The 12,885-nt window shown below is 37.2% G+C and overlaps 1 long non-coding RNA gene across 1 annotated transcript; it reads right to left on the bottom strand.

The window, feature by feature from the left end:
* Positions 1-606: 606 nt before the first annotated feature.
* LOC111093665 lies at positions 607-12,413 on the bottom strand. Its single transcript, XR_005382510.1, has 2 exons — positions 12,205-12,413; positions 607-2,242 (listed from the first exon to the last, which is right to left on the bottom strand). It is a non-coding gene; the product is annotated as an uncharacterized LOC111093665 (long non-coding RNA).
* Between the last annotated feature and the right edge of the window lie 472 nt (positions 12,414-12,885).

A 12,885-nucleotide genomic window follows, 5' to 3' on the forward strand; every position in this document is an offset into this window, starting at 1 on the left:
CCTCAGCCCGGCTCCTCGCGGGCCCCTCCCCCTTGGAGGCCTTTGTTTCTTTATTTCTTTTTCCCCGTCTTCCTACCTTGATAGAAGCGCGAACTCTCCTCACTGTAGCGTTCCAGGTGTTCTCTCTTTAATTCTCAGGCCGAATTCATAGATTTTCAGGATGATTTGAAGGTTTTCTAGGTAATTTGGTGGAGACAGGTGATTTGGGGACCCTACTCTTCCGCCATCTTGCTCCTCCCCCCCCATTATTGAATTTTCTAAGGTGTCTACAATAAGAATGTGTCACATTTTTAAAATGTTATAATTTTAAAATGTATATATTGGTTTGCCTCTCAGAACAGTAGTGAGAAGATAGATGTATGAACAAACAGCTATATAGTTATAAGGCAATTGTTATAATAGAGAAATATTGACAAATTGCTGAAAGTATGAGAGCCCTAGCATCGAAGTGTGCCATCAAGAGACAGGGAATCTTCATGAAGGAGGCAGCATTTCAAGTGAAGCTTGTAAGATTTGTTGGAGTCCCAGAAAATAAATACTCCAGAAAAGGGCAATAGCATTGGAAGATTAATATAAGTAAATAAGCAGACATCAGATTCTGAAGAGTCTTGTATTTTTTGCAGAAGTGTTCAGAATTTATTTTATATACTCCATTTTGAAAATGCAAGCAGGAGAAAGATAAGCAGATGTTCATGCCATAAATGAAGTTACACATTAGCAGTACAGATGTTAGGTTGAAGTGATGTGGACCATGGGATGAAATTAGAGGCAGACAGGAAAATCAGTAAAGAGACACTTGTGATAGTTTAGGTGATAATTAACAGGTAACAGTGATTTGATTGGTTGGGTAGTATGTGTCTGCACACATGTGCACATATGACACATGTGTTTGATGGGTAGATGGCCAAAGGAGCAGAAATTACTTTTTTTTCCCTTAAATGAGAGGATAATGGTGTTATTCACCATAATAGGAAATACATGATTAAGAGACTGATGAGAAATTATGGTGAATTTAAGGTACATGTGGGATCTCCAAATGGAAAATTTTAGTAGGCAGATGTGTATATGAATATAGACCTCATGAAAGAGATAAAGAGTTAAAAAGTCTGTAAGATTCGATGATTGCTTATATGCAATTGGAGGGGATGGTTGTGAGATACTCAAATACAAGATAAAGAATGAGGAAAAGTTTCTTTCTACCCCCCACCCCCAAGAATGAGGAAAAGTTTAAAAGAGGAGTGAAATACTGAGTTTGACCTTGGACATGTTATAAATTATTGTGATTATTAAAATGTAAACTCTCATGATGCTCCAGACTGTCTGGGTTCAAATCCCAGCTCTAGCACATGTTGAGCATCTCCCCATGAGCAAATTATATAACTTCCATGAGGCTCAGTTTCCTCATCTATATAATAGAATTAATATTAGTCTTAACCCATAGAATAATTGCAAGAATTAAATGAGATAGCTTGTGGAAGGCACGAGAAGTAATATCTGGAGCATAATAAGCGTTAGTTATTATTTGGATTACTTGGAAAAATGAAAGAACTTGGGTCTTAAATGGTGAAAAATGTAGCTATGTGAAACTCTTCTTGTACGAAGAAAACGTTCTTTGTTGTGTAGTTACCATAGAGAAGATAACCTCTCTATCTTTATTTTGGTCCATGTATCAAAATGGTGCAAAACAAGTAGTTTTCAATAGAAAGAATAACTGACATGCAGTCAAGTTTTTGAAATTCAGTTTGCAGTTGTTCAGAAATAGATGATAAGAAAACAAATTTGTGATTGTTTCTCAAGACAGGACTTTGTTGTATCCATCATGACCATGAGGCTCTCTTGCTGTTTTCCAGGCATGGTAGATTATTTTGATCTCCAGGTAGGGTAGTTGGAAGACACCTTTTTCATTTAATGTCCTTAATCATCATTTCCTTTTTCTTACGAGTAAGTATTGCAGATCCAGAAGTGAGCCACCAAAGGGAAGAGAAAGCCTGGAATATGATGTTGTTTAGTCATATCCTCTGAATTACTGAGTCATGTTGTTATATCTTTTTGTTTCTTAGAAGAAACTGCAAAGGGATCCCTGGGTGGTGCAGCAGTTTGGCGCCTGCCTTTGGCCCAGGGCGCGATCCTGGAGACCCGGCATCGAATCCCACGTCGGGCTCCCGGTGCATGGAGCCTGCTTCTCCCTCTGCCTGTGTCTCTGCCTCTCTCTCTCTCTCTCTCTCTCTCTCTCTCTCTGTGACTATCACAAATAAATTAAAAAAATTAAAAAAATAAAAAAAAAGAAGAAACTGCAAAGAAATGAGTATTTAGGCTTTCAAGGTTTTCTTGATCTTATCTTCTTAAATGCAAAAAATAAGTGGATTTTAAGAGAGGTGGATAAATTTTGAAGTTTTTTTTTTTTCTGAAAGAATAAATGAATCATATGGTCTGATTATTTAAATATCTACCTCTGGTGATAATAAAATTACCAGCCGATTCACATATCTCTTCAGATCTTTATTCTTAGAAGAACTAATACTTGTGTCTATTGCATCATTGTTCTAGGTACTCTGCATATTTTAATGAATTTAATGTGCACAACAGCTCTGAGGGTGAGGTAGGAGCTATTGTTACATACAATTTTAGAGATCAAGAAATTAATTTGCCCTAGTAAGCGGCAGTTTGACTCAAAAGTTTATGAGCTTAATCCTCATACTCTAATGTATATTATTTTAAAAGAATTGATGAAAAATCATGATGAGGGTTATAGATATGTGTTTTGAGTTATAGATGTATTTTTAAAGAGTTTGAAAAAAATATATAAATATATTAGGAGCCTCATTACATATCTTTAGTAAAGGTTGTACAAAATCATTACAATTTTTAAAAGTATTTTACATGTCTTTTGGTATTCACAACAACTCTATGGGTAAAGCAGAAAACAATACTTTTGTCCCCATTTTCAAATAAGAAAATGAGATTCAACAAGCTTGCATGGCATATGGTAGAGTTGGGACAAGAATATAGATTTGTCCGGTGTCTTACCCATCAGGCCATCTTCCTACTTTCATAAACAGTAATCCCATGGCACCTTTGCAGAGTAGAGAAATCATAGGGCAAAATGTGACATTTTTTGAAATAGATGTTTTGCTGAACCACAGGTAAGTACAAAGTAAGGTAAACATTTACTATTGGTACTGAATTTAATGCCAAATCTAAATTTCAAGTGAAGAGTAGCTAAATCATTTTATTCATTTACGTATATATCTATCATCTATCTATCTATTGGAACTATAAGATCCAATCTTATCAATTCAGTTTTAGAAATGACAGTTTTTCAAAAGGAACATTTTGGAAATTAGACTATCTTCATTGCCTGTTGCTCTTTTAAATATTTTTTCTTAAATAAATTTAAAGTGTTTCTAAGAAGAATCAAAAATTATATTTGATCTCATTTAAAGCCATTCTAAAAACCAATCTCTCCATGTTATTATTCACTGAGAGTAGTTTTGAAATAATTACTTATGATTGTATCATAGATTAGTACAATTTATCCCTTTTTGTTCGTTTGTTTTTAAAATTCACGATACTCTTGGGAGGTTAATCATGTTGCTCTGCTACACATTGTGCATTAATAAAATAATAGTGTTTAGAACATTCTAGAGCTATCTTTTCCAAGTTGCTACTTCAATTCAGTAAACCAGGTTTCCTTCCAGTCATAGTGATTTTCTGGAACCTACTCTGAAAGCAAGAACAATAGATATGCCCTGAGTTTGTTACAAATCTGAGACATAACTATTGGAGAAAATTGATAAATGAGATATAGAAAGGCAAATAAATTAAGGAAATGGATGAGGGTGGAGAGGGAAGTGGTAGCAGTAGCTAAAAAATTAGGACAACTTTTTTCTTGCTAGTTTACTCTTCCTGAAGAAAAAGTCTAATCAAAAGTCTAATCAGTCTATGCTCTCAAAGGACTTAAGAACATGCCTTCTGGCTAGCAGCTTCATCCTTGAGTTAAATTTTGTCTACAGTGAAGCAGACCAGATAATGAAGGAAAGGCTAGCTAATGAAGTCACATAAAGTTGATCTATTTATTTTTTGTTTGTTTTTTTCTTTATTTGGTTGTGTTTTTTTTAATTTTTATTTTTTATTTTAAGAATGTCAAAGTTATTCCAAGTTTATGGAGAATCCGAATGGTCTTACAGAAAATAAAGCCTTAGGCCCTGATCAAGTAGACTGATGCAATGATAAGCATTGCACCACATAGAAATAAAAGGTGACAGTGGCTTTTTTTTTTAAGATTTTATTTATTTATTTGAGAAAGAATGTACATGTGCACACACACTAGCCTAGTTTTTGAGGGAGTGGAGGACAGAGGGGGAGGGAGGGAAAGGGACAAGCAGACTTAAGCTGAATCCTATGAGGGCCCCATCTCAAGACCCTGAGATCAGGACCTGAACCTAAATTAAGAGTCGGACGTTTAACCAACTGAGCCACCCAGGTGCCCTGTGACAGTTGATTTTTAAGTTGGTGTGTAGTGTCCATGTATATAATCACTCCGTAAATTCCCTCACTCTGTATTATGCATGAGACAATCCTCTTTTTTACATATACTTCTCAGCATACAATCTTTCTTATTCTGACGGATATTTTTTAAATTTACCATATCTCCCATACCAAAATTGTGGTGAAGGTGAAGTAGTGTAGCTGAGGGTAATGGAGTATCCACCCTTCCTTGTCCATGTCCTCCTATAGACAGTCTTATATGTGTCTTCCTAAAAATCAAATAAATTCTCTGTTTGCCTATATTTTATTTAATTTTCTCTTTCTCCTCTATGTTCTTACAGCATTTAACTCATGCTTCTGCTATGGAATCTGTTACCTAATATATATGCTTTATATTTGTCTCTACTGCTTGATAATAGCCATCATATTATATTCATCTTCATATTGTTCTCTTACACCCAGCAAAATTACTCCTTGTGCATAGTAGACATTTAATAATTGTGAGATTAATCCATGAGAACACTACTTCCCTATATTTTCTTTACCTCTATTTTTTTGTGAAGCATATTTTCTTCTATTTTCCTTTTTAAGAAACAAAATTAGATTTTGTTATATGAAGAATGTGCTAAATCCTAGATCATTCCTTTCTTGATGATTAGTATAACAGTCCACCAACAGGAAGCCCCCAAGAGATTTTTAGAACCATACCTGAAACAGATACCAGAAGCAGATATCAATGAGTCTAGATATATGTCAGAAAGAAAAGTCATCATTAGTTGATTATCACTTTCTGTGCAAAATTTGTCCTAGTCCTGTTCTTGTAAGGTCCTGCAAGCCCTGTTCTTGACTGGCATGTTGATTAGCCTTAATGCTGTGGCTAGAGAAAAGGGATGGTTAGTGGTAGCAATGGACATACTAGGCACTGTACTTTCCACATGCATTATTTCATTTAATCCTATGTGGTAGGCACAAAGAATGTAAGTGATTATCCCAGTATCACACATTAGCACGTGAAGGAGCCTGGCATCCAAACCCACATAGTTTGCTTCTAGCCCTTACACTTAACCACAACATATTCTGTTCCTGTCAAGTTTCCCTTTCTGGAGAAAGAATGAATTGAAATGATAAAAGGCAAATTGAATTTTCTCATGGAAATAAAATTAGTATGGAGCGTTATTTGCTAGGTATGTTTAATGGTCCTTTTCCTAATATTTTTTAAAAGATTTTATTGATTTATTCATGAGAGACACAGAGAGACAGGCAGAGACAGGCAGAGAGAGAAGCAGGTTCCATGCAGGGAGCCCGATGTGGGATTCCATCCTGAGACTCCAAGATCACGCCCTGGGCCAAAGGCAGACGCACAACTGCTGAGCCACTCAGGCGTCCCCCTTTACCTAATTTTTAATAAAAGTGACTATGAATATATTTAACCTATTGAACATATTTAACCTATTGAGTGCATGACATGTACCAATATGTGTATGTGAATTAGGGCAACTAAGTAATGAAACATCTTAAATTATAATAAATGTACACTATTTCATTATACTGTTTGGAAGGGTTCTTCTTAATCTGTGCCTTATTTTCTACAAAGCAGAAGAGGAAGTAATAGTTTTTACTATAACTATGTAATTCAGAAAGCCTTCTCTGGTGGGATATTTATAGACATTCTCAAGGAGGATATTGTGAATACTGGGCCACTTCATAGATTTTTGCAGTTTTTCTTTTCATTCAACAAAGCTTCCCATAGAAAGAACAAATAGAGAAGATCAAATTTTTAATTATTATATTTTATACATGTTTCAAAATGAAGATCTATTCTTCTTTTATTACTTTTTTAGATCTTTCTATCCTTGACTTATTTCATTGTCATTCATAACTTTATCTTAGCTGAATTTTTAACTATTTAATTCTTTACCACAATTTCACTATACAGTTGATCTTCGAATAACATGGGAGTTAGGGGTACCAATACCCAGGCTGTTGAAAATTTCTGTATAATTTTTGTCTCCCCTGGAACTAAATCGTTAATAGCCTATTGTTGACCAGAAGCCTTACCAATAACATAAATAGCCAATACATATTTTTTATGTTACATGCATTAGATGCTTGTATTCTTAAAGTAAGCTAGAGAAAGGAGTTATTAGAAAATCATAAGGAGGGGATCCCTGGGTGGCTCAGTGGTTTAGTGCCTGCCTTTGGCCCAGGGCATGGTCCTGGAGTCCCGGGATTGAGTCTCACATTGGGCTCCCTGCATGGAGCCTGCATCTCCCTCTGCCTGTGTCTCTGCCTCCCTCTCTCTCTGTGTCTCTCATGTATAAATAAATAAAATCTTTTTTTTTTTTTTAAAAAGAAACTTATAAGGAAAAGAAAATACATTTATACCACTGTACTATAAAAAAATCTGCATATAAGTAGACCAATGCAGTCCAAACCTTTGTTGTTCAAGGGTCAGCTGTACAATATATTTTAACCCTGAAAGCATTAATGGTGTTCAAACTGAAACATGACTCAGATTGATTCTGAATCCAGAAGTATAAAACTTTTAATCTTGCTTTCGAATCCTGCATTTTGTTTTCTGATTGTGTATAATGCTAATTTTCAAATGGGTAATTTTGCCCCCTGGGGTCGGTCATTTGACAATGTCTGCAGATATTTAGCTGTCAGGACTTGGGGTATTACTGGCATTTAGTGAGTAGAGGCCAGAGATGCAGCTAATCATCCTTTACTCCACAGGAACCCCCCCCACCCAACTCCCCCAGTTATCCCATCCAAAATATCAAGAGTGTTGAAGATAAAAATCTTGATTTATTCACACCCTTATTGAGAACATTGCTTTGCTACCTTTTCAGCTACTCTGAAGGATTTTTAGACATTGTACAGAAAAGTTAATAGGTCTGATTTGTGAGGGAATTTTTACATTCAAACGAAAGTCATGCTTCAAAGTCAAAGAGACAGGGGATCCCTGGGTGGCTCAGCGGTTTGGCACCTGCCTTTGGCCCAGGGTGTGATCCTGGAGACCCGGGATCGAGTCCCATGTCAGGCTCCTGGCATGGAGCCTGCTTCTCCCTCCTCCTGTGTCTCTGCCTCTCTCTCTCTCTCTCTCTCTCTATGTCTATCATAAATAAATAAATAAATCTTAAAAAAAAAAAAGTCAAAGAGACAGAAGACAGAATGAAAACTAGACCCTAGCTTGAGGAGCTTGGTTTTTTCCCAGGAGAAGGAAGTTTTTCCATAATGAAAGCAGGAAAGAAGGAAACAATGGGTGAAGGTGCAGATAATGTTGAAGATGTGCAGATATAAATTTCCAGATATTTGTATCAAATGTCTTCTGTTCACTCTTGGGATAGGAGGTTAGATTATCTGTTGGGAGACTGAAAGGTAGCAGTGGTAAACTAGGTTTAAGAATAATAGAAGTTGAGGGGATCCCTGGGTGGCGCAGCGGTTTGGCGCCTGCCTTTGGCTCAGGGCGTGATCCTGGAGACCCGGGATCGAATCCCACATCGGGCTCCTGGTGCATGGAGCCTGCTTCTCCCTCTGCCTGTGTCTCTGCCTCTCTCTCTCTCTCTGTGACTATCATAAATAAATAAAAATTTAAAAAAAAAAAAGAATAATAGAAGTTGAGGGGATCCCTGGGTGGCGCAGCGGTTTAGCGCCTGCCTTTGGCCCAGGGCGCGATCCTGGAGACCCGGGATCAAATCCCACGTCGGGCTCCCGGTGCATGGAGCCTGCTTCTCCCTCTGCCTGTGTCTCTGCCTCTCTGTGTGTGTGTGTGTGACTATCATTAAAAAAAAAAAAAAAAAAGAAGAAGAATAGAAGTTGAAATAGCTTCTGTAGAGAATGGGCAGTGGCTGGGTTTGAAACTAAAGGGACAGGTGCATCTTGATTCAGAGAGCTCATAAACTTTGTGCTGGAAATAAACAAGGGCTCATTTCTTGCTGAGTAGACTAGAATGCAAGGCAGTGTTCTAGCTATAGCAAGGCACTTGGGAAACCAATAGAAAACTAAGGAGAAGCACAACTGGACAAAAACAATGATAGTTAAGGGAAACAATTGTATCTTTTTTTTTTAATTTTTATTTATGATAGTCACACACAGAGAGAGAGAGAGGCAGAGACACAGGCAGAGGGAGAAGCAGGCTCCATGCACCGGGAGCCTGATGTGGGATTCGATCCCGGGTCTCCAGGATCGCGCCCTGGGCCAAAGGCAGGCGCCAAACCGCTGCGCCACCCAGGGATCCCGAAACAATTGTATCTTGATTGACACGGGAGGTCCCAGGTTTATGGTGCAAGATTGATTCTTAGTCCCAGCTGCAGATGGGAAGGGAGGTCTTACTCATGTTTCAAGCATTAGCTCCACACTTACTAGAATAAAGTGTAGCGTGTTGTTGTTGTTGTGGATGCTCAATAAATATTTGTTGAAATGAATAAATGCCACATACTGTACTGGGCACTGAAGATATATACATTGCTAAAGAAAACAGTCTTTTCTTGTATAAGCTGGTTTGATTCATATTTTTGGCCTTTTGAGACTGAAAGAGAAATACATGATATAAGCAAGAAGCACAGTGTTCTCTAACCAAAGGAGGGCCATTTGATCCAATCTCAAGAGTTCAGAGACATATTCCCAGAGGAAGTGAGATTTGTACAGTATGTCAAAGATGGGGCAGTATCACTTTATTCTTGTAAGGATGGGTCCATGTGGGCTAAGGTAGGCAGAAATTCACCCCCTTCCCTGAATTCCTTTACCTTCCTCACCAGAGAAAAGTTGTTCAGGTCTGGAAAATCCAACAGAAGCTTCTAGTCTGGGTAAGCTTTACACACATTAATTGTGAGCCACCTCCCTATCTTAAATACTTTAGCAAGTACCATATGTAGAAATTCCAAAGTTAAATTGCACTAAATTAAGGACAGTTGATTGAAGATGAGATGAAAGTCCTGAATTTGGGGTGGGAGACAAGGATTTTATGTTAAGTATCATCACGAGTAATGTTATTAACCATAGCAGGGGAGCTGTTGAATATTCCTACTTCAGTTCCCTTTTAGGCAGCATGAAATTTGTATTGTCTCTCATGTGATATTAATCAGTACCAAAAAAAGGACTCAGAATGCTTGGAGCAAGGAGTACTAAGAAAATTCATTTTCTTATTCAAGATACATGTTCAGGTACATTTACTGGAAAACACATTTCTCTGTACTAACCCATAATTTAGATATTAGATTATAGAGCAAAAATAGCTCTATAATATTTTTCTAATGAAATAAAAAAATTTTTCTCCTTCAGGCTTATGTTTTAAATTGTTGGACTTAATTCTTGCTAATGTGTCTTTTTTATGTTAGATGTGGTATACATGCTATAAATAACCTGATAGTTATTAGAATATTTCCCAGGGAATCTGATTCATAAAATGAGGCTGAGGGAAAGACAGTCCTTTGTTTGTATCAGATTCCAGAAATCTACTAGTTCTGAGGAAAAAGCTAAAAAAGTATTTTTTGTAAGTTATTTTATATTTTTCAAGACACTTTTTAATCATATATTAATTTAATCATTCCTCATAATCATTCTGAGTTAAGTATTATAATTTTACCCATTTTTATACTTTAAGAAAGTAAGGGGGTTAAAGAGCTTGGCCAAAGACCCAGGAGTTACTGGGGTACAATCAAGTTACATGGGTTGCCTCACTCACAAGGATCAAGTCTGTGCTAGCTAGCCTCCTTCTTGTGGAAAACTGCTTCTCTACCTTCACCTCCCATGTATGTTCTGACTAGGAGCTGCCTCATCTTGTGACCTCAATTCCCTGGACAACACTAACTGACCTTGGAGTGGCCACTTGACCTAAACTGGACTAATAATAACTCTGCTGGCCAGCTCATGAATACATGAAGGGAGCCTAGACAATTAGAACCTTCCCTCACTTTTTTTTTTTTTTCAACCTGGACAAAGAGAGACATGGAGGTAGGTGAGGGAGGTGATGTGGAGAGAGGTTTCTCTTCTCTGTCTCGGATGCTGTCCTCTGGGAGCCAGAAGAAGCCACTGGAAGTTGACCCAGTAGGCTCATCGCGAGTGCTGGTCCAGGAGAAAGAAGCTGACAGACAGAGAGGCACCTGGCAGCACTCATCTCCCTGATCCAGTTTTCCTTCATGACAACAGTGTTTTTAACCTGCTGCCTGTCTGGTTTCCTGAACCAATAAATACCTCCTCTTCCTTCTGACTAAGCTAGTTCTAGCTGGGTTTTTGCAACTTCCCACAAGGTCCTGACACACAACTATGAAGAGGCAGAACCAGAATTCAAATGGATTCTCTTTCCCCCATTTCCATGCTGTTTCCACCAAACTACAATATCCATCATGCCTCTGTTCTGGGGTTCTTAAGTCCTTCTGGAATTAATGTTCATTTACACTGGGCATAGTAGATGAGTTGTGCCAGGTGCAAGTTTCTGGCTTTCTGTCTTGGCTGTCATGATTTATGCTTCCTGAAAATTCCAGAGTGGTATTTCTGGTAAGAAAAGTTAAACAGCCAGGTGGACTCAGGATAAGCTAAGTTCTGGGCTGAAGGAAGTTGGTCAGATTTTGCACATTTAGAGCTGCCTGGAACTCTTTGTTGTTAGGTATCTGATCCCATTTTCCCCCTTTCAGTGAGAAAAGCCAAAAAAGTGGGAACATGAAGGTTTTTGTCTGTGTCTCTCTCTGCCTCTCTCTCTGTCATGAACAAATAAATAAATAATCTTTAAAAAAAGAACTATACCAGATCATTTGATGTAATTATACCCCTTGCTCATTGTATTCACTAGAGTCAAATGACTGATTCTTCCTGAATGACAGGAGGCAGTTCTTCACTCTTCTGAATTCATTATGTATGTTACCACTGCATATTCCAACACCTTTTATTTATTTTTTTTAAAGATTTTATTTATTTATTCATGAGAGACATACAGACAAAGGCAAAGACACAAGCAGAGGGAGAAGCAGGCTCCCTGCAGGGAGCCCGATGTGGGACTCGATTCCAGGACCCCAGGATAACGACCCTAGCCAAAGGCAGACGCTCAACTGCTGAGCCATCCAGGTGTCCCTCCAACATCTTTTAAAATCTTATCTCTAATCCATTCCACTTGTTTTAAGAAAAATCTTGGTTATTCAGATGTCATGGAATCCTTGACCCAGATTCTTATTCTCAAATAACATATAGATTTACACTAAAAAAGCATGTGCATTTATAGACATATAATGCATGCATTATATACATATAATTAACTAGACTTTATCTTTAATAAATTACAAGATTTTTTGGCATAAAAGTAGGACACTCAATTAAATAATTTTTTCAAGCCTTATAGTTCTTATTATATTCTTCAAATAACTTTGTGATTGATAAATCTTTTTAAATTCATTTCAACTTAGAGGAAAATAAATTCATTTATAAGGACTACATCATGCTCTCTATAGTCACAAATTAATATATTCATAGGATATATCATTTATGACAAGAAAACATCTCTGCTTAGTTCTTGACCATTGGGTAGGGCCATTGTCATTGAACTAATTGCATAATAGCAACGACAACAGTAACAGCAACAAATACTGATTCAATATAAATATTTAATGAAGAATACTAAAGACAAAACCAACCTGAGTTCCATAATTCAATTAAGAGAGTGACCAAGATTACAGTGAAGATTTTTAGAAGGTCAAATCAAATTCTGCTTGTGTTCTCACTGACCTGCAATGCTGTGTGACAGGATTCAGTGCCAAGTCAGTTTTAGCTGTCTCTTTTTTCCTTACCATGCTCGCAGCTTCTACTGCCATAAGTAGAGGCAATAAAAGGCAATACAAGTCAGAGGCAAAAACAATTAAAGGGAAGCAGACTCTTGCTTGAGTTTTCGAGTTTCTCTTCATCCTGGTTTATGTACTTTCTGTGAATATGTATGTGATTTCTTTTTCTTTGCCAAGTCACCTGATTTCTCAAGTCCTGGCTTAGGAAATGTGATGAGTAGGGAGGCATGCCATTGGCTCACAGAAAACTGTGTTACAAGTGCCATTTGTTTTATTTTTACTGAACTAACTTTAATGTGCCATGTAATTACAAAGCTTGATTATTTATATTCTGAGGTTAACAAAGGTAAGGATTAGTCTATTTTTTTAATTCCCATTTCTCCTAGAGCAGTTCTGCTTTGCTAACCTCTTACATTCCAAGGTATCATTTGCCAGGACAATGATTGACATTTTGATATCCGATGCACAAATGATCTCTCCAGAATAACTGGAAATTTTAATATTTTGGGGATCTGAAATAATCCATAGAGGTAAGCTATAGAATTTGGTGTAGAATTTGTTTTTTCCCCCAAGAGAGACAAAATGCTGATATTCATCTAAATTTAGTGGATGATTTAGAAGAATTTAA

Source organism: Canis lupus, chromosome 32, assembly GCF_011100685.1.
Source record: "Canis lupus familiaris isolate Mischka breed German Shepherd chromosome 32, alternate assembly UU_Cfam_GSD_1.0, whole genome shotgun sequence".
NCBI lineage: Eukaryota > Metazoa > Chordata > Mammalia > Carnivora > Canidae > Canis > Canis lupus.